The sequence below is a fragment of the Lynx rufus genome, unplaced genomic scaffold (assembly GCF_022079265.1).
Source record: "Lynx rufus isolate CCGP_SWC_20201006 ecotype Redwood Valley unplaced genomic scaffold, mLynRuf1.p SCAF_1, whole genome shotgun sequence".
In the NCBI taxonomy this organism is placed as follows: Eukaryota; Metazoa; Chordata; class Mammalia; order Carnivora; family Felidae; genus Lynx; species Lynx rufus.
Genome location: NW_025814823.1, coordinates 159,541,668 through 159,563,549, shown reverse-complemented (window position 1 = coordinate 159,563,549; position 21,882 = coordinate 159,541,668).

The following is a 21,882-nucleotide window of genomic DNA, read 5'->3' as shown; positions in this document are numbered from 1 at the left end:
TACTACTTACAGACCCTTAATTCATCCCTTCATTCTTTCAATAAATGTTTATTGACCATTTGCTATATTCTTGAAGTTTTCCAAAATACAAGTGTTACAAACATGACTGCAACATAATACCTGCCCTCAAGGAACTTTTAACTGAAAATTAAAAAACCCAAATTTTGTACAATACAAATACTGAACTGCATCCATTGTGAACCTGGGAGTTAACAAACATGTATACTTAATCCAGATGATGTTAGCAAAACTAAGTAAAATGAGTGGGCAGGTAGACATAGAAATCAGGACTTGGCCAGATCAATGAAGACCTGAATATGTGTTTTGTTAAATGAGAAAATAAACAAAAAAGTTAGCTATATTTTGGAGAATGAAGTAATTCAAACTGTAATGAGAGATTTCACAAACTAGCCTAGTAAGGGAGTCAGAGAGAGTATGTTCTGCATTAGGGTAGGAGAGGAGCAAAGAAGGTGGTTCTGAAAACAGCAATATTTAATAAGGCCAGTATGGAGCTAGATCTTCAGTAGAGAGCTCTTTGGGGTTGTTTTTACACATAACCCAGAAATTCTATCATGAGAAAAAAAGCTTTTTTAAAATTTTATCATTTCAGGGCACCTGAGTGGCTCAGTCAGTTAAGCGTCTGACTCTTGATTTCATCTGGGGTCATGATCTCACAGTTCGTGGGATAGAGCCCTGCAGCAGGCTCTACTCTGACAATGCAGAGCCTGCTTGGACTCCCTCTCTCTCTCCTCCTCCCCATTCTCTTTCTTAATAAATAAATAAACTTAAAAAAATCTTATCATCTCTGTGAGGTGAGTTAGAGGTTCACATCTCAGTAGTTAAAAGATAGCTAAGCATGTACCATTCAATATCTTCTCTTAAAGGCATTAAAAAAAATCCCACAAAACAAATTAAATGAGCTTTTTGTCATTTCAGTTTCTTATGTTCAGCTCATTTTAATTCACACATGAGAAGTCTGTGAAACACAGAGTATACAGAGCTCTGTGGAGAAAAAAAAAGTCAGAAAAACACTCATTTCCCTAGACAGCTGCCGATCCAAACTTTCTCTCTGGAATCATTGTAGATAATTTTTTGTGGGAAAAAAACCCACAATTTTTATTTGGTCCAATGAATCAAGGAAATAACAATATGGAGTTGTGGAAAATTGACGCATTAATTGCTACTAGAAAAATGAAACTTTGGTGTTACTATTATAGTGATGAACATACAAATACCACAGGATAATTTCTGAACTTTTCTCCCCTTTGGGCCACTTTGAGTTCACAAAGTAAAAGTCCAAATGAAAATTAAGTTACTGTAACAGAAAGAAAAATTTATAATTACTACTTTAACTATGATTGATTGATAAAACATAGAAGATATTATAAATGGCCTTATCATTATTAAATATTTAAACTCTCAGCCTATACAGCATTATATTGAATTATGTGCTCATTTTAGATTACATAAACTGCATTTGTCTCTTTATTTTATAAATATAAATACAGTCAAAAACATGGTTTATGGGACATTTTTGACAGTTTATGGGCAAATACTTTGTTTTTATATTTTTCAGCAAATATGTGAGTGGATTATCTCTGGGTTTAAACTACTTATTTTTTTGAAGATTTTTTTTCTCTGAAGAGAGGGTAGTGTACTCTCAAAGTTTTCAACTTATTACCAGTTATGATACTGCTATTATGGTAAAATGGTAAGATAAAAACACATGCTAGATATTAGTTTGCAAAGGAGCTCAAGTATGTATTCAACAACTGTGATTTCTTACATTGGAATTTGATTTACCAAGCTTCATCAGCAAAGTGCACAAAACTCAAAAAATGAAATTAAAACCTTAACAAATTCAGTTTCATTTCAGTTGACCTCTTTATATAGGATTGAACAATTATAAAAGATAATGTAAAATAGAGAGTTCCTAACAATTTGGTAGATCCATGAAATAAAAGGAAAAGACCAAGTCAGATAAAGTATAAACAAATGTGTATATGCATATGATTGTATATGTGTGTGTGAGTATAAATTGAAGAATGGACTGTGTGTGTGTGTGTGTGTGTGTGTGTGTGTGTGTGTGTGTGAGAGAGAGAGAGAGAGAGAGACAGAGAGACAGAGAGACAGAGAGACAGAGAGAGAGATTAAGAAAATGTATTCATGTCAACAGCTAGACCCCAAGACCTGACCTTTACTGCACACCTACTTGTACCCACCAACATTTAAAACACATTTTTCCTTAAGGTCTTCTTTCCAGCTTATCTCTTAACTCAGGCACCTGATATGGCCTTTTAACTGAATATAATGAAATAATAATTACCAGTTAAAATTTAAATGGTAAATGTAAATGTCATAGTTGGTGAGTTGCATTTTTAAAACCACATTTGATCAGAGAATGAGACCACTGGTTAAGAAAAATAACGATACTTGACAACAGTAAAATTCAGGAAGCTGAATACTGAGTAAAACAGTAAATTGTTGTATAAGTATCAACCCGGTACTTCAAACTAGTTAAGACTTGACCTAGCATATGGTTCTTTGGAATTCAGAAAAGCAGTAATGCATGAGCATTTTATGCATTTGTAAAGTTCTTTCTTAGATTTTTTTTCCCTTAGTGCAGTATCTTCTTCATAAAAACTTTCTTAAGAGACTACATATTATCAACACCAACTTTTCTCATGTGTCTATAAATCTACTTTTTTAAAGTATACGGTATGGCTTTATCCATATCCCTTGTGTATTCTTTAAAAGGAAAAATCATATTGTTCTCTGAGAAGCACTACAACTGAGGCATTTTACTTTTCATTCCATTCCATTTCTTTCTCTTTGGCACAGTGCTATTCAGTCATTCCCTATTGATTGTATATTTTTGTTTTGTGCAATACTAGAGCACTTGTTTGGAAGAAAGAGAGGCATTTTTACCTGTGGGAGTTGCACTTTACTTTTACCTGTATTTTCTCACTTGCTATGAGGTAGTGAGATCAACAGAACTATACCTTTGTCACATTTCATAAAACTGCTAGCCTCAAATTTGTAAACTTCCCATCAAAAATTTGTAAAGCAAGAAAACACACACACATTTTTTTTTTAACCAGGGAAAGGGGATGTTATCTTGCAAAGAAAATCTGTATCCTATTTAATGTATTCTGTACTTGAAAGAGGAAAAATACTAGTTGGGATCCAAACAGTAAAAAGAGCAATCTACACAGCTCATAGCAATACTATTACTATTATCATTATCATCCTAGTTCTCTTTCTACTTTAGAGGTGATTAATAATAAGTATCCTTCCAGGCAAGCTGAGGATATTTCCTTATTGACTACAAATATGTTTATAAAGAAGATACACTTTAAGAACCACACTTTTGGGAATGGAAAAAGGAGATGGAGGGAAAGGACAGAAATGGAATGGGAGGTAGTACATGTGGAAGAAGGGGTGAGGGAAGAGTGTGAATGGGTAAGGAGGGGAGGAGAGAGAAGGTGATGGGCTCAGTTGGGGATAAAGATAAACAGGGGAAAGGGAGACCTAGGAGGAAATGCAGAGGTGAGACTATAGGAAGAGAAGATAGTAGAGAGAGGACAAAGGGTGAGAAAGACAGGCAAGGCAATAGGAGGAAAATGCAAAGACTTAGTTAAGAGACCATATACTGTCAAGTAGTGTCACCAACAAAATTGGCAAGACATGCTGGTGAGAGGGGACCTTGCAAATTCTTTTGCAAAATTCCAAGCCTTTGTCTTCATTAAGATGTTTCCACAGCCTGTAGCTTGTAGTTGCAAGAAAATCAGGAAAAACTTTCAAACTCAAAATACCATAGCCACTAGTATGGATGTTGCTATACATGAGCACAAGTGTAATTTAAATAAATTAGCAAATGAATGACATATAAATCTGGGAGTGAATGTGTTCTTTTGAATTTTGAATTTAACATCCAAAGAGACAAAGGTATCAAGGTAAGCTTCCATGCATGACTCTATATTGAATACTTTATGGTGAGAAATGACAAATTCAATATTTCTTGACTCAATACATATATATGTAACATATATTAAAGAGAGATTATGATTTTTTCAAGTGTCATCTAATTCAAAAGGTATCCTTGTTTGGATTTGGAAGTCTCTGAAGAACACTAAATATATTATTTATAACACTGAATATAAAAGCTATAAAATACTGGTAAAGGAGGTCTCTCTTTGGGCCAATTACATTTCTTCCTACTATTATTCACAAATGTTTAAAGGCTTTCAACATTCCTCAGAAGCCTGGCACACCAAATGGAAATTAAAGTTCCATATGTGGGTATGATAGCAGATGTTGAGTTCCTACTGCTTAGGATCAGTTTTATACCTTGGGCCACTTATTCTTTATATTCCCCATATTGAAGCAAATAATGCATTTGGAGAAAAGTACTTTACTTTTATCACAATCTGAAGGGAAAAACGATTTGAGCCAGGTGTGGGTAAGGCAGATTTGTTGACCCAGGAGAGTCTTCTGTGAACAAAAAGCAGTACTGACAAGGACTTGGGAATGAGAGCCAGTCCCTTAGGAGAACTAGAGAGAATCATGGGCCCAGGGCAGAGCCTTGGAGGGCTAAAGCTGAGGAGTCCCAGAGGGCAAATGTAGGCACTAAGGATTTATCTAAGAGAAACAGCTGGCCACATAAGAAGGGTAAAAATCCATGAACAATAAATTTAGACACAAAGGCTACTTCTTGGAATAGTGATTAGGTATCTGAACAGAGGAGGAAAGCCAAAGGAAGTATATTTGTGAGAGAAGAAAGACATGTGCAGTAGAAACAGAGTCCTTATTCTGTTACCTGCTAGCTGAATCACCTTGGACAGATCACACACTCTCAATTTTGTTATCTATTTAATGGAGATAAAAATCAATGTGATCCTTGGAAGAACTAAATGACATGACATTTGGTAGAAATCACCTGTGAAGTTACCGGGCCCTGGACTTTTGTTGTGGGAGTTTTTTGATTACTGATTCAATTCCATTTCAAGTAATGTCTATTCAAATTTTCTTTCTTCCTGATTCAGTTTTGGAAAGTTTTCTAAGAATTTATCCATTTCTTCTAGATTGTCCAATTTGTCGGACAGTTGTAGTTTTTCATGATATTCTCTTATAATTCTTTGTATTTCTGTGGTGATGGTTATTTCTTCTTCCTAATTTCTAAGTCTATTTGAGACTTCTCTCTTCCTCTCTCTCTCTCTCTCTCTCTCTCTCTCTTTATCTCCCTCTCCCTGTCTCTAATAAGTCTGGCTAAAGTTTTATCAATTTTGCTTATCTTTTCAAAGAACCAGCTCCTAGTTTCATCCATCTGTTCTATTTGTGTTTGTTGTTGCTGTTCTGTTTTGTTTTTTTAGTCAAATGAGGTAACATTTGTGAACTTGCTTTGCAAAACAATAAGTTCTATACATACGGCGTTTTTAGGTGAATGCAAATTTGTTCACGGAGATGAAAGAGTTTTTGTTTTGAAATAATTGTGGATTCATATGCAGTTATAAAAAATGCAGACAAATCTCACATATGTCTTACACAGTTTCTTTCAATGGTAACATGTTTTAAAACTGTAGTACAACAGAACAAGCAGTATATTGATACAAGCAGTATGATACATTCAAGATACAGGACATACCCATTACTATGAGGATCCTTGGTGTTACCTTTTACAGCCACATCCACCTCCTTCCTACAATACACACCATTCCATTCTTTTTTTAATGTTTATTTATTTAATTTGAGAGAGAGAGAGAGAGAGAATCCCAAGAAGGCTCTGTGTTGTCACATGGTAGGCTCGATCCCTTGAATCATGAAATCATGACCTGAGCTAAAACCAAGAGTTGGATGCTTAACCAACTGAGCCACCCAGGTGCACCATCCCACTCCATTCTTGACTTGTAGCAATCATTAATTTGTTATTCATTTTTATAATTAGTCATTTAAAGAATCTAATATAAATAGAATCATAAGATTGCCTTTTTCCACTCAATATTTAGTGTAAGAAGAACTCCCATTTATTGCTGGTGGGAATACAAAATGGTCCAGCCATTTTAGAATACAGTTTAACAGTTTCTTATAAAACTAAACATACTCTTACTACATCAGCAATAATACCCCTTCAAGTTTATTCAAATGAGTTGAAAATTTCTATCCACGAAATATTTGCTTGTGTATTTGTGTGTGTACACATTTTTATGTTTGTGTGTAGGTCAGGTAATGCAAAAAGTTTTCCTGTTGTTGGGCTATTCTTTTCTCTTTCTTTTGACTAATGAGGACAGGATCTTCTTTGAACTTTTTCTGACTGTGGCTATTGGTTGTTTTGGGTGTAGGCTTCCACAGTTCTCTGTTCCAAAAATATGGTAAGCAATAAGGAAATTCAGAGAACACACTCCCTTGTCATTCCTCAAGTTCTACAGTAACTAGGCTTTATAATTTTCAGTGATTTGCTACATTTGTTGTATTATGTCATGGGGATTTTGATTGTACAAGTATGTAGAAGAAAAGGGACTACACTATCTGGTAGAAATAGTTGATTTACTTTTAAGAACCAATTTTCCAACTCCTTTTTCTGTACAGGGCAGTTTATAATCTATACACAGTATTCTCAATGCCCAAATAACATCTGTATTTAGAGCTTATGGGAGCATTTTTTGATTCTCTAATTCTCTTGTTTCTGATTACCATTGGTTTTAAATGTCAGTCTTTGGCTGTAGCTCATAATTCACTCTGAGAGTTACATTCATTCCCTTTTGATCCTTCAATGTTAAGTAGCTTTTGAGATATCTTCTTTATAAAACACCAAAATTTTCCTAATAGCTGAAACCTGCAATTTTTTTTCAAACTCTTTCTTTTTCAACTATAGATTTATAATATTGATTTGCTATCATCTTTACTATGCTTAATAGTCTTTTTTAGATTTACCTTAAAATAGTCAATTTGAATGTTAAAATGGGAATATAAAGATAAAATGTGTTAATGTGATACAGGTTCTTTCTTTAAAAATCCTACCAATATATTTACCATTCTCCTGTTTTTAACAAATAGATTTATTTTAAAAATAGATAGGAAAATGTAACTTCCAGTACAGAAATTTCACAGATTATCTTCCAAATAAATGGGCAGTAGATCCATGAAGTAGATGGCTAGTTTTTGTGCCTATTCTTAATTTTTGCATAGGAAATTATTGATCCCAGAACTCATCACAGATGTCAAAGCCAAAGCTATACATAGATAGTCTCTAAAAATATTTGTTCCATGAACATAATGAAGTCAAATATTTCTCTACTATTATAGAACAAAATGAAAATTATGAACACATTTCATAATGACTGATATTTTATATTGAAACCCACCAAAATAGACTTTTTTTGCCAAAATGTGCAAAACTATTCTCTTTAAGGATGTATATCATATACCAATTGTGTATCCTATCACCTTTTATCTTTTCAGTTCCACAGGAAAAAAAGGTTAGCTTTCAATTTCAGCAACTGCCAAACTTTTTTTTTTTTTCTGAACTCTACCTGAGGAAAAGGGAGAAGATTAACTGTATACAAGGAATTTATCTCCTATCCTAGTGATTCTTGAAACTGTCTGCACATTGGAGCCAACTTGGAAGCATTAAGAAATAGTCAAGCATGGCTGCACTTCTGGAGATTCTGCTGTAACAATGGAGGGTTGGTGGGAGTATCTGTAATGGTTTTCCAGGAGATTCTTGGGGCATCAATTCATCTCTTACACCTTGTAGGTGTTACATTTGCAACTGTCTTCATAAAACAGAAGTGAATTAGTTTGAAATATTGGGATTTTAGTGACTATACATGTGCCTGCTATGAATATGACTGAATTATATTATTTAAAGAGCATAATTTCATTTTAAATAAGGAAAAACTAATTTTAAGTTCAATTAAAAATTTTACTTTTAGCATTTATATGTGACTACTGGCCACTCTAATTTGCAATGAAGATAGCTCTTTATTATAAATAAAATAAACAGTTTTTTTTTTAACCTCTCAATTACTTTACTTTTCCTCTCTGGAATGTTGACTTAGAGGGTCCCATACTCTTTGTATATTCTCTACACAGCATCATTGAATGTGATATGCTACAGCTTTCTAAGAGTCTATTAAGAATCATAAGTATTTTTTAAAAAATCATAGGAACTTACATATGGATTAAATACATACCACTAGGCTCAGTACAAAGTGGCTCATTTAATATTATAAGCAAGTATTTTGGATATCAGGATAGTTCATGAACTTGGAATCATACCAATATGATAACTATAAATTTGGATTCTTCCTCTGTATAACCTGCTTAATCACATACAAATCCATTTGCCTTAATAGGGCTCAGTTTCCTAATTTAGTAAATTGATGTACTAACCCCTTAGAAATGATGCTTATATTAACCAATTAAGGTGGCAAATTTCCTTCACCATGCCAATTGATACATGACTGTTATGGAGTAGAAGTTCCACTGTATTTTTTTCTGAGAATTGGTCTCTATTATGGACATTTATCAGAAGTATTTAAAAAATGTCAAACTTAATCAAGTTATCAGTAAAGACAACTAAGGACCTGCTATATTCAAGATCAAATGGTGTATATAAGCATTTTCTTAAGTGATATATAGTGTATTAGCTCCCTGATCTCACCAGTTTGTAATACAAAGAGAGAAGAACATACAAGTAGCAAATAACTAAAGGTGGACTATACTTTATATAATTAATAGGGTGAATTCAATACAAGAGGCATTATTTTCTATTGCTAAAGTAACAATTTACCACAAACCTAGTAGCTTAAACAAACAAATTGAGGGGTGCCTTGGGGGCTCAGTAGGTTGAGCATCTGACTTTTGATTTTGGCTCAGGTCATGATCTCACAGTTTGTGGGATCAAGCCTCCCATCGCTATAGGAGCAGAGCTGGCTTGAGATTCTCTCCCTCCCTCTTTCTGCATCTCCCCTGTGTGTTCTCTTTCTCTTAGTCTATCTCTTTCTCTTTCTCTCTTTGTCTCCCTCTCTGTCTCTCAAAATGAATAAACAAACTTAAAAACCCCACAGATTTATTATCTTAGAGTTTGGGAAGTGAGAAGTCCAAAATATGTGTCATTGTGCTAAAAGCAAGGTGTCAGCAGAGTTATGTCCCTTTCTGGAGGCTCCAGAGGAGAATCTGTTCCCTTCCTTTTCCCACTTCTACAGGCTACCTGCTTTTCTTGGCTTCCATTTTCAGAGTCAACAACAGGCTGTGTCCTCATACTGCTATCTCTCTGTCTCTCTCCTTTGCCTCCCTCTTGCATTTAATAAGGACACTTGTGATTTTATCGATACTACTTGAAAAATGCAAAATAATCTCTCCCTCTCAAAGTCTGCTGAATATAAGCTAAGTTCCATCTGTAACCATGATTCCTGTTTGCCATATAACCTAACATATTGCCAGTTTTCAGGAATTAGGATATGGACACCTTTGGAAGGGGAAGTATATATGGAAAGATGATGTGGGGATATTAATCTGCCTACCACAGAAGATGTGTGAGCAGAAGCACTGGGTTGTAAAGGAAGGTCCCCATAGAGAAGGAGAGGAAGATACACCTGAGAATATATTTTAGGATCGAATTGTAGAGGTTTCTGAAAAACAAGCAGAGAATTTTAGATGTTGTCTAGAAAACCATTAGAAATGTTTGCCTGAAGAAAGAAATGATGAAAGCAATCAAAGCAAGAAGATGAAAGAAAAAGTACTGTGCAAATGAAACAAAGTAGACCAGATGTAGGAGACCAGTCATGGACTCTGGCTATGGTTTAGTTGTCTGATGGTAATGATTTGGGCCAATGTGATAGAATCAAGGATCACTGATAGAGTCTGGCAGATAAGGTGTGGAAAAACACATGGATCTGATGTTGCAAACCTGGGAAAGTGGGGAAATTGTTGGCACCATTTATGAAAGTGAAAGAATTATTTCACAATGGAAAAAATTATTAGAAGCAAGATTTTTTTTTTACAGAAAACATGAGGTAATTAAAAATGTCCTAAATCCCATCATAAAGTTTTCCATAATGAGCGAAGTATTTTTTAAATTAAGACATATTTTTTAAGCATCTTGGGGTTCACAACAAAATTGAGGGAAAGGTACAGAGATTTCCCATATGCCCTCTACCCTAACACATGCATAGCTGCTTCCATTATCAGTATCTCCCAACAGAGTGGTACACTGAACCTACACTGACATGTTATAGTCACACAAGGTCCGCAGTTTATATTAAGGTTCACTCTTGGTGTGCTACATGTCATGAGTTTAGACAAATGTAGGACACGAATGTATCATTATGATATCTTTTTTCTTTTTTTCAACATTTATTTATTTTTGGGACAGAGAGAGACAGAGCATGAACGGGGGAGGGGCAGAGAGAGAGGGAGACACAGAATCGGAAACAGGCTCCAGGCTCTGAGCCATCAGCCCAGAGCCTGACGCGGGGCTCGAACTCCCGGACCGCGAGATCGTGACCTGGCTGAAGTCGGACGCTTAACCGACTGCGCCACCCAGGCGCCCCTCGTTATGATATCTTAAAGAGTATTTTCACTGACCTAAAAATCCTCTGTGATCTGCCTATTCATCCCTCCAACTTACCTGCTGGCAAACCCTGTTAATCCCTAATCTTTTTACCCTCTATAGTTTTGCCTTTTCCAGAATGTCATATAGTTGGAATCCTAGGGTATGTAGCCTTTCCCGATTATCTTTTTTTCACTTAGTAATATGCATTTAAGTTTTCTCCATGTCTTTTCATGGCTTGAAAGCTCATTCCATTTTTTAAATTTTTATTTATTTTTTTATTTTAGAGAGAGATAGATAATGAGTGGGGGAGAGGGGCAGAGGGAGAGAGACAAAGAGAGACAGTGACAGAAATAGAGACAGAGAGAATATCTTAAGCAGGCTCCATGTTCAGTGTGGAGCCTGACATGGGGCTAGATTCCACAACCCTGGAATCATAACCTAAGCTGAAATCAGGAGTTGAATGCTCAACTGAGCCATCCAGGGACCTCTAATTTCTTTTTAGTGCTGAATAATATTTATTGTCTGGACGAACCAGTTTATTTATCCATTCATGTACTGAAGGACATCTTGGTTGCTTACAAGTTTTGATAATTAAAGTTGTAATTCAATTTTTAAATTCAATAAAGCTGTTATAAACATCCACATACAGGTTTTCGCATTAACATCAGTTTTCAATTCTTTGGGTAAACACAAGGAGTGCTATTGCTGAATGATATGGTAAAAGTATGTTTAGTGTTGTAAGAAATGTCTCAACTATATCCCAAAGTGGCTGTAGTGTTTTGCATTCCCACCAGCAAGGTATGAGTTCCCAATGGACCACATTCTCATCAGCATTTGATGTTCTCAATGTGCAGATTTTGGTCATTGTAATAGGTTTGTAGTGGTATCCTTTCATTTTTTAAATTTGCATTTCCCTGAAGACATATGATATAGAATATCTTTTCACATGCTTATTTTACATCTGCGTGTATTTGGTGAGGTTTTTGTAAAGGTCTTTGGCCCACTTTTTAATTGGGTAGCTTGTTTTCTTATTGTTTAGTTTAAGAGTTCATTGTATATTTTGGAAAATAGTCCTTTGTCAGATTTGTCTTTGAAAATATTTTCACCTAGTCTGTGGTTTATCTTCTCATTCTCTTGATTTGTCTTTCACAGAAGTTTTACTTTTTTAATGAAGTCCAGATTATCAATTATTTCTTTCATGGATTGTGCCTTCAGTGTGGTACCTGAAAACTCATCACTATATCCAAGATTATCTATGGTTTCACCTATGTTACCTTCCAGAAAATTTATACTTTTATGTTTTATATTTAGGTGCAAGGATCCATTTTGAGTCACCTTTTGTGAAGAGTGTAAAGTCTAGGTCTAGATTCGTTAATTTGCATGAGGATCTCTAGTTTTTCTAGCACTGTTTGTTGAAAAGGCTATCTTTGCTCTATTGTAGTGCCTTTGTTTCTTTGTCAAAAATTAGTTGACTATAGTTATTTGAGTTTATTTCTGGACTCTCTATTCTATTCTGTTGATCTATGTATCTACTCTTTCACTATAACACACTGTCTTGATAACTGTAGCTTTATAGAATTTCTGTCATTGGGTAGGGTCAGTCGTTATACTTGTTCTTCAAAATTGAGTTGGCTTTCTGGGCCTTTCATCTCTCCATATAAACTTTAGAATCAGTTCATCAATGAAATAACCTTAAAAAATAATGGAATTATACTGATCAGGAATGGAATTATATAGATCAGGTTGAGAAGAAATGAAATCCTGTCAATATTGTGTCCTTCCATCCATAAACTTGGGATATCTATTTATTTACTTCTATGATATTTTTCATCAGATTTTTGTAGTTTTTCATATATAGATCTTGTACATATTTTGTTAGATATATACCTAAATACCTAATTTTTGGAGTGTTAATGTAAATAGTATTGGGCTTAAAATGTCAAATTCCACTTGTTTATTGCTGGTATATAGGAAACAATTGACTTATACACTAATCTTGTATTCCGAAACACAGCTATTATCACATGTTAGTTCTAGGAGTTATTCTGTTGATTCGTTTGGATTTCCTACATAGGTGGTAATGTCCTCTGCAAACAAAGATAATTTTACTTCTTCCTTCCCAGTCTGCATAACTTTTATTTCCTTTTCTTGCCTTACTGTATTAACTGGATCTTGCAGTATGATGGTAAAAAGGAATGGTGATCTTACTGAGAAAGCTTCATGTTTCTCATTACTAGTGTGATGTTAGCTGTAGGATGTGTGTGTGTGTGTGTAGATTTATTTTATCATGTTGAGAAAGTTCCACTGTATTATTTTACTGGGAATTTTTTTAAATCATAAATAGATGATGTATTTTCTCAAATGCTCTTTCTGCATCTGCTGATTTGATCATGTGATTTTTCTTTTCTGGCCTATTAATGTCATAGATTATATCAACTCATTTTTTAATATTGTACAAGTCCTATATGCCTGGGTATACCTGGGATAAATGCTGCTTTGTTGTTGTAATTCTTTCCATACCTTGTTGGATTTGATTTGCTAATATTTTGATGAGGCTTTTATATTTATGTTCATGAAATATGTTCGTCTAATACTTATAATACCTTTTTCTGGTTTTGATAGTAGGGTAATAGAATGAAGAAATACTCCCTCTGGCTCTATCTTCTCAAAGAGAAAGCAGAGAATTGGTACAATTTCATCCTTATATATTTTGTAGAATTTACCAGTGAGCCTGTCCGGACCTGATGCTTTTTCTTTGGGAAGGTAATTGATTATTGATTTAGTTCTTTAATAGATATAGATATCTATTCAGAGTGTCCACTTCTTCCTGTGTCTTTCAAGAAACTGGTCCATTTCATGTAGGTTACCAATTTTGTGGGATAGAGTTGTTAATACTATTTTATCTTTTAAATGTCCATAGAATCTGCACTGATATCACCTCTTTCATTTCTTCATTAAAAATTCATGTCTGCTTTTTTTTTAAAACTCATTAGATGCTTATCAATTTTATTGTTCTTTTCAAAGTACAAACTTTTTTGTTGTTGATTTTCTAATGATTTCTTCTTTTCAGTTTCATTGACTTCTGCTCTAATTCATATTATTTCTTTTCTTCTGCTTACTTTGGATTTAATTAGCTCTACTTTTTCTAGATTCCTTAAGACTATTGATTTTAGATCATTTCTAACATAATATATAAGTCCAATAGTATAAATCTCCCTCTAACTACTGTTTTTGTTGAATCCACAAAATGTGATACATTTTAATTTTCATGTAGTTAAAAATATTTTTTAAATTTCTCTTGAGAGTTTTTTTGCCCCATGTATTATTTAGAGGTGTCTTGTTTATAATCCACATATTCTGGGACTAAGTATTTCTATAAAAATAGAAAGGATATTTTGGCATGTGTTCCTATGCTGCTTGCACATATTGTTTCTATTTTACCAATAAAACAATTATTTCTAAAGGATTTATAGTTCTCATCTCATACTACCCAATCTTTATCCTTAGCAGTCAGTTTCTCTTGTTAACAAAAGGTGAAGCATAGCCATAGGCAGACTACTCAACATGCATTATTCTGGAGGGTTCTCAGAAGGCCTAAATCATCTTTATTTTTAGATAAGTTGACTTGTGAAAGCAGCACTATGTAACGCTCTAAGATAGTGGTAACTATAAAATAATACTGATGTTTTCCAGAGCGGCTGCACCAGTTTGCATTCCCACCAACAGTGCAAGAGGGTTCCCGTTTCTCCACATCCTCGCCAGCATCTATAGTCTCCCGATTTGTTCATTTTAGCCACTGACTGGTGTGAGGTGGTATCTGAGTGTGGTTTTGATTTGTATTTCCCTAATAAGGAGCAACGTTGAGTATCTTTTCATATGCCTGTTGGCCATCAGGATGTCTTCTTTAGAGAAGTGTCTATTCATGCCAAATTATGGAAAGAGCCTAAATGTCCATTAACTGAATGGATAAAGAAATTGTGGTTTATATACACAATGGAATACTACATGGCAATGAGAAAGAATGAAATACAGCCCTTTGTAGCAACATGGATGGAACTGGAGAGTGTTATGCCAAGTGAAATAAATCATACAGAGAAAGACAGATACCATATGTCTTCATTCTTATGTGTATCCTGAGAAACTTAACAGAAGACCATTAGGAGAGGGGAAAGAAAAAAAAGGGTTAGAGAGGGAGGGAACCAAAACATAAGAGACTCTTAAAAACTGAGAACAAACTGAGGGTTGATGGGGGGTGGGAGGGAGGGGAGGGTGGGTGATGGGTACTGAGGAGAGCACCTGTTGGGATGAGCACTGGGTATTGTATGGAAAACAATTTGACAATAAATTTCATATAAAAAAATAATACTGATGGCATTTCAAACCTTTGAGAAGAAATTTCCTAGGATCTTTAGACTCAAAGAATAGAATATGGGCAGGCCACATCAGCATTACCTTGAATCAGGTTAAAAATGCACAATGTTTAGAATGGCTATAATTAACAACTCAGAAAACAACAGATGTTGGTGAAGATTGGGGATAAAGAACACTTTTGCACTATTGGTGGGAATAAAATCTGGTGCAGCTGTTCTGGAAAATAGTATGGAGGTTCCTCAAAAAATTAAAACTAGAATAATCCTACCACCCAGCAATTATGCTACTAGGTATTTACCCCAAGGATACAAAAATGCTGATTCAAAGGGGCACATGCACCTTTAATGTTTATAGCAGCACTATCAGCAATAGCCAAAGTATGGAAAGATCCCCAATGTCCATCGACTGATGAATAAAGAAGATGTGTATATGTGTGTATACACACACACACACACACACACACACACACACACACACACACAATGGAATTTTATTCAGTGATCAAAAAGAATGAGATCTTGCCATTTACAACAATGTAGATGGTACCAGAGTGTATCATACTAAGAGAAATAAGTCAGTCAGAGAAAGAAAAATATCATATGATTTCACTCATAATTGGAATTTAAGAAACAAAACAGATGAACATAGGGGAAGGGAAGCAAAGATAAGATAAAAACAGGAGGAGGCAATCCATAAGAGACTCTTTTTTTTTTTTAAGGTTTATTTATTTTTGAGAGAGAGAGAACATGAGTGGTAGAGGGGTAGGGAGAGAGGGAGACACAGAATCTGAAGCAGGCTTCAGGCTCTGAAACTGTCAGCACAAAGCCTAATGCAGGGCCTGAATTCAGAAATGGCAAGATCATGACCTGAGCTAAAGTCAGACACTTAACCTACTGAGCCACTGCTGTAAGAGACTCTTAAATACAGAGAACAAACTGAGAGCTGCTAAGTGGGTGTTGTTAGGTGGGGGATGGGATAAATGGATGATAGGCTTTAAGGAGGGCAGTTGTTGGAATGAACATTAAGTGTTATATGTACATGATGAATCACTAAATGCTATTTCTGAAACCAGTATTACACTGTATGTTAGCTAACTTGGAATGAAATGAAATGAAATGAAATGAAATGAAAAAGAAATGCACAATGTTGGCTTCATCTTGGGTATTCTGAATCAGCCCACATTTGAGTAAGATCTCCGGGTAATTTATTTGCAGTTTACAGTTTGAGAAGCACTGCTCTAAGGCTAATAACTACAACTGAAAGTCCCTCTAGACCAAACAACCTTATATCTGAAATCAACTAAGGTCAATATAGTTTTTGAGATTTATAAAAGAGTGAAGACTGATTAACATTAATCCAGAATAGTTCTTCATTGGCAAGACTCTCTTATTTGCTTGATCTGAGCATCAGGCACTATTTTTATAAGAAAAATTAGTAATTTTACATATTTACAATGAAGAAAAATATTTTCAAAATCTTAGAAAAATACTAAATGTTAATTAGACCAATGAATTTCACTTTTAGCTCTTGATAATGCTGTTAACACAATAAATATATTTTTTATTCTCACACAAGTATTTTAACTATTATAGGATAAACTCCAATCTTAGTGTTTGAGTAAATGATCAGATAAACCAAGATATGATAACATAATAACATAAATTTAGGAAATATACAAGTTAGCCATTAAAAATTTAAAGATGATGATAGTTCATCTTGGGTTCCTCTTTTGCTTCTCCATTAGAGAATTTATTTGTCAGGTTTGAGTTGTAAGTACTCACTTTCACAGAAAATTAAATTTCCATTTAAAAATGTCTTACTGGTAAGGTATCTTTGTCACTCATTTACTATATATTCTTGGGTAAGATGTGTTTCTATGTATTAACTGCCAAATGTTTTCACATTTAAAATATATAATTATATAATAATTACCAATTAGGTATATATACAAAATTAAAAATTTTAATATACTGTTCATTTCCCACTTGCAACCCATTATACTCAAACACAGTTCCACTAGAAATTAAGCACACTTTTTAGGCAGATTTTAATGTGTACTAACATAAAGAATGCTAAAACAAAAATTCTCTATGATATGGTAAACATGTATTATTTCAAAAAAATCCTGGGAATTCTTTTATTTTGAAAAGTCTTTAGAGGTACCTTCTTGAATGGAACATTTTGCTGGTGTTTCATTGTCACTCAGTCAAAAAAGACTGAAGTAAAGAAATGCTTTGAATTTTTTTTTTTCCAACGTTTATTTATTTTTGGGACAGAGAGAGACAGAGCATGAACGGGGGAGGGGCAGAGAGAGAGGGAGACACAGAATCAGAAACAGGCTCCAGGCTCTGAGCCATCAGCCCAGAGCCCGACGTGGGGCTCGAACTCACGGACCGCGAGATCGTGACCTGGCTGAAGTCGGACGCTTAACCGACTGCGCCACCCAGGCGCCCCAGAAATGCTTTGAATTAAAGAGAAAGTGATGCAACTAAACAACACTACATGAGGTCTGTGTGCGCATAATTAAAGATGAAAATGATGGTAACAGAGAGCATGCAACTACTATGTAAGATAAAGAGGACACTGGAGGTAGTTTAAGAATTTTTCCCTATGATATTGAGTCCCTTGGCTCCCAACCCTACCATATTCCTTGAGAGTCTTACATATATTTAATGTGAACTTAACAACTGACCTTATATAATTCAGTAGTGGGTTTGTGACAGCACATCACAAACTTGTTAACCAACTTGTTGGAGCATCTCAAAGAAATACATTGTTAAGAACTATATCCAGATAGGGCAAATGACATGGAAGTGTCATATGTTCAATACACATAATTTAACTAAGCCACTGAACATTTTAAAGCCACCCTTCAGCATTCAAGAGGTCCTTACACAGGCACATTTTGAGCTGTTTATCCTTTAGGAAGTGCTGACTCCAATGCTCTCACTTAGAGAATTTTGTTTTGACATAATCACTTCTGGTTGATGTGTCCTTAGATACCATGCCATGATCCAGCTGCACACAATGCTATCCATTCCAGCTGATTGGTTTTTGCTAACCTTTGTCACAACCTTGAATGGTTGATTTTAACCAAGAATAGGCTCACTGCACCGAATGCTATTAGATCTCAGCTTCATAGAGTTACTATTCTCAGCCTTGGGAAAGAAAATTTTTGGCTAAGGCAGCTAAAATCTGGAAACCTGTATTAATGATTCCTTTTGTACAGATGTAACTTGGTTTTTTACAGTGACCATGGAAATATTACTAGTAAAATAATAAAAATATTTTTCATTTATGTTACACTTAGAATTTACAGAGGACTTTACAAATATGCAATATAAATCAAGGGTGAAAAGTTAATTAAGTATCCTCACAGTTTATCTTATTGTATACCTTTTATCTTTCCTAATTTTTTTTCCAGTCTCTCTTATTAACTACTTATCTATTGTTTAATTAAAGAAATGTTTTTCTCGAGTTCTAGCTTGGGGCAAGTCTTCCTGCAGTCAGTGTTGAGAAATATAGCAAACAAGTGTTAATTTTACGTGATGCAAGTTGCACAAGAGTTCAAATGATAAAAGTTAAATAACTAAAACAGCGTATATTATACACCTTTATAATCACGAACTTTTTCAGATAGATGAATGTACATAATACGTGCAACAACATGGAAGGAATTGGAGGGTATTATGCTAAGTGAAATAAGTCAGTCAGAGAAAGACAGATATATGATTTCACTCATATGTGGAATTTGAGAAACTTAACAGATGACCATAGGGGAAGGGAAGAAAAAATAAGATACAAACAGAGAGGGAGGCAAACCAGAAGAGACTCTTAAATACAGAGAACAAACTTTTTGATGGGGGTGGGGGGTTGGGGGATAAGGAATATGGGTGATGGGCATTGAGGAGGGCACTTGTTGGGATGAGCACTGGGAGTTGTATGTGACAAATCATGGGAATCTACTCCTAAAGTCAAGAGTACACTGTATGTTAGCTAACTTGACAAAAAGAAACCCACATAAGACAGTATTTTTATATATTCATAACACATAAAATATATTTATGAATATATAAATACATAATATATAAAATGTATAGAGAAATATATAAAATATATAATATGTATATAGAATATAAACTTAATAGATTTATTGAATGATTATGTATAAACACCCATGTTACATAGAACAAGGACGTGAAAATGAGTACAAATGAGATTGCAGGAAGACTTGCCCCAGACTAGAACCTGAGCACCTCCTCTTGAGGGACATATATGCTACTATGGTTACTGATTTGAGACTGCTAGACTCAGGAAATCGTCTTTTTCTTTTCTTAAAATATCTAATGGCTATAGGAAATAAAACTTTATGGGTGTCATAGATTTACCTGTTGTAAGTCTTCATAGGCTAATTAATATATTAAAAGGAGTAAGCACTTTTATAGTAATACCATGTGCCAGGAACCATTCTAAGTGTTTTACAGATATGAAATCCCCATAATTCCCATAATCCCCATAGTGAGATTATGTGGGTACCACTGTTTTCCCTTTATCACAGGTGAGGAAGAGAGGCATAGAAAAGTTAAATAAATGGTCCATGGTTACATGGCTAGAGCAGAGCCAGGTTAGAAAAGCAGGTTTTTATACTCTTTATAAGGGTACATACCATCTCTTGACTTTATTATAATGCCCTTGACACTACTAGAATCTCCAAAGATTTCTTGACTCAGAAAATGGACATTTATTGAGTAAACAAGTGGTAGCCACAGACATGCCTGTCACTCCCAGAGAAGCCCAGGAACTACCACCCAAATGATTCTTATCTGGGGGGAAACATAATGGTACCTGAGCTGCTACTTATTGTGAGTAAATTCTGTATATAGATTTTTTTTTCAAATTCCAAAGTTCATGAAGTGAAGAGAAATAATAGAAGAGATTCTTAGTGGTTAAGAAAAAAATAAAAGTTTGTGAAAACTGGTTAATGTGAAGGTGACTGGCTTACTTATTTTGGAGAAACTATTATATAATTTGACTACTGATATCCATTTTGGATATAAAGACAATGTATGCCAGGGGGGAAAAATGAAGACTGTGTTTCTTTTCACTTAAGAGAAAAGAGATAGAATAGAGATGTTATTTCAGAGACCATCACAAATAAATCACCCTATGAATAGTTCCTCCAACCACCCAGTTTCCAAGTGCTTGAAGATTCTGTAGTGTGGCACTGGGAGATGGAAATTGCAGGCTTATTCTAGGGACAAATTTGACAGGGGATAAAAATGCAACTAGCAGATATGGAAAGTGGTCACAGCAGAATAGATTCTTATCTCATTTTCTCAAGCTCTTCCTTAAATTGTTCCCCCAAAGAACATTTAATTCAAGCTCAGAGACCCAGAAAGCTATCTTATCTTGTTTGAAAACTGACTTTCACAAGTAAAGTAATCAGTTCTGACCTTAAAACACTAAGCTACTAGTCTAAATTATGAGAAAATCTGACTTCATTTAAGTCTGTTATTTTCTTTGAAATATTTTCTTTGGTAATTTAGCATTCAACTTCCTTGACTCTCCTCTCATGCAGAGTCATGCAGGGATCATTTTATTAGCTATTCCTCATTTCATACCCATAAAACTCCTGCATACTTCACTCGCCTTCTGTTGTCCCCCTTCAAATTTGAACAATGTTCTTTCCTTAGATACAGTCATTTCCACATGGAATTTCATTCCAACCTCCTGGAATGAGAAAATATCCTTAACTGATGGATGTGTTCAGAGTTTTTATACTGTCAAACATTATCCAGATGGTGTCAGTGATAACAGTTCCATAAACTGTAACTTTTAACAATCTCCAGTTTGAAATATGTAAGCACTGCTTCCCAGCATGCACAAATTACAAAAGATCTTAGCTTAACAGATATATGATTATGTTTAAGACTGATACACTCCTTCACGTATGAAGCAAATGTATTTTCCTTGGAAAATTCAAGAACATATATGAAAGATAATTAAAAAAAGTCACATATACAAAAAATTGTGTGGCCTATTTATTTAAACATAAAGAAAGGAGGAAGGAGGGAGAAAGGAATGGAAGAAGAAGAAAGATTATCTGTGCCCCCCAAAAATTATTTGTAATGACTAGCCAAATATGTTCCCACCATATGAGATACATACCTACAAAGTGGTTGGAATAAAGTACAGAATAGCAAAGGTAGTTATTTAATTTGCTTATGGATGTTTGATTATGTATTTAATCAATTATACTTTTACTTCTTCTGGCCTAAGATACCATGAAGAAAAATATTTATCTTTTCTGCTTCATCTGAACTTACTGTAGGTTTATCATAAATACTCATGTTCCCTAAGGCAAGATAAGAAACAATGCACTCCTCAGACATACACACACACTATCAAAATACCATAATCATAATTCAAGTTATTTGAACAAATTTGGTTCATGGCATGTTAGAACTATAGGTGACTCTGTATATATTGCCCTATCTTTATTTCTAATGAACATTTTTTCCCTTAAATCCTTCAATCTATTCAGGTAGTTGCAAAGCATCTGGGAAAATTGATGCAATACATAGAATGTCTTAGTTTGAAAGATTCTTACGTAAGATCCAAAATCTTTGACTGAACAGATTGTTCTCTATGATATGAGGCTAGGAACAGATGATTAAAATTTTATACATATGAATATGTTCACACACATAATGATTAATCATATTTATATATGGCATACGCAGACACATACATTCATTTATAATGTTCAAAGTGGTGATTAATGGGAATTAAATGCTTCAAATGAAGTTTCTTAACACCCTATGAAGATATATTAAATTAAATAATATGATTTTAAATCACATATTATGAAAATAAGTGTTGCTTTAATTTTTACTGAAAGCCAACCAGAACTTTAAGTGGACGCTCATACAAAGACACTCTTGTGATAGCATTAT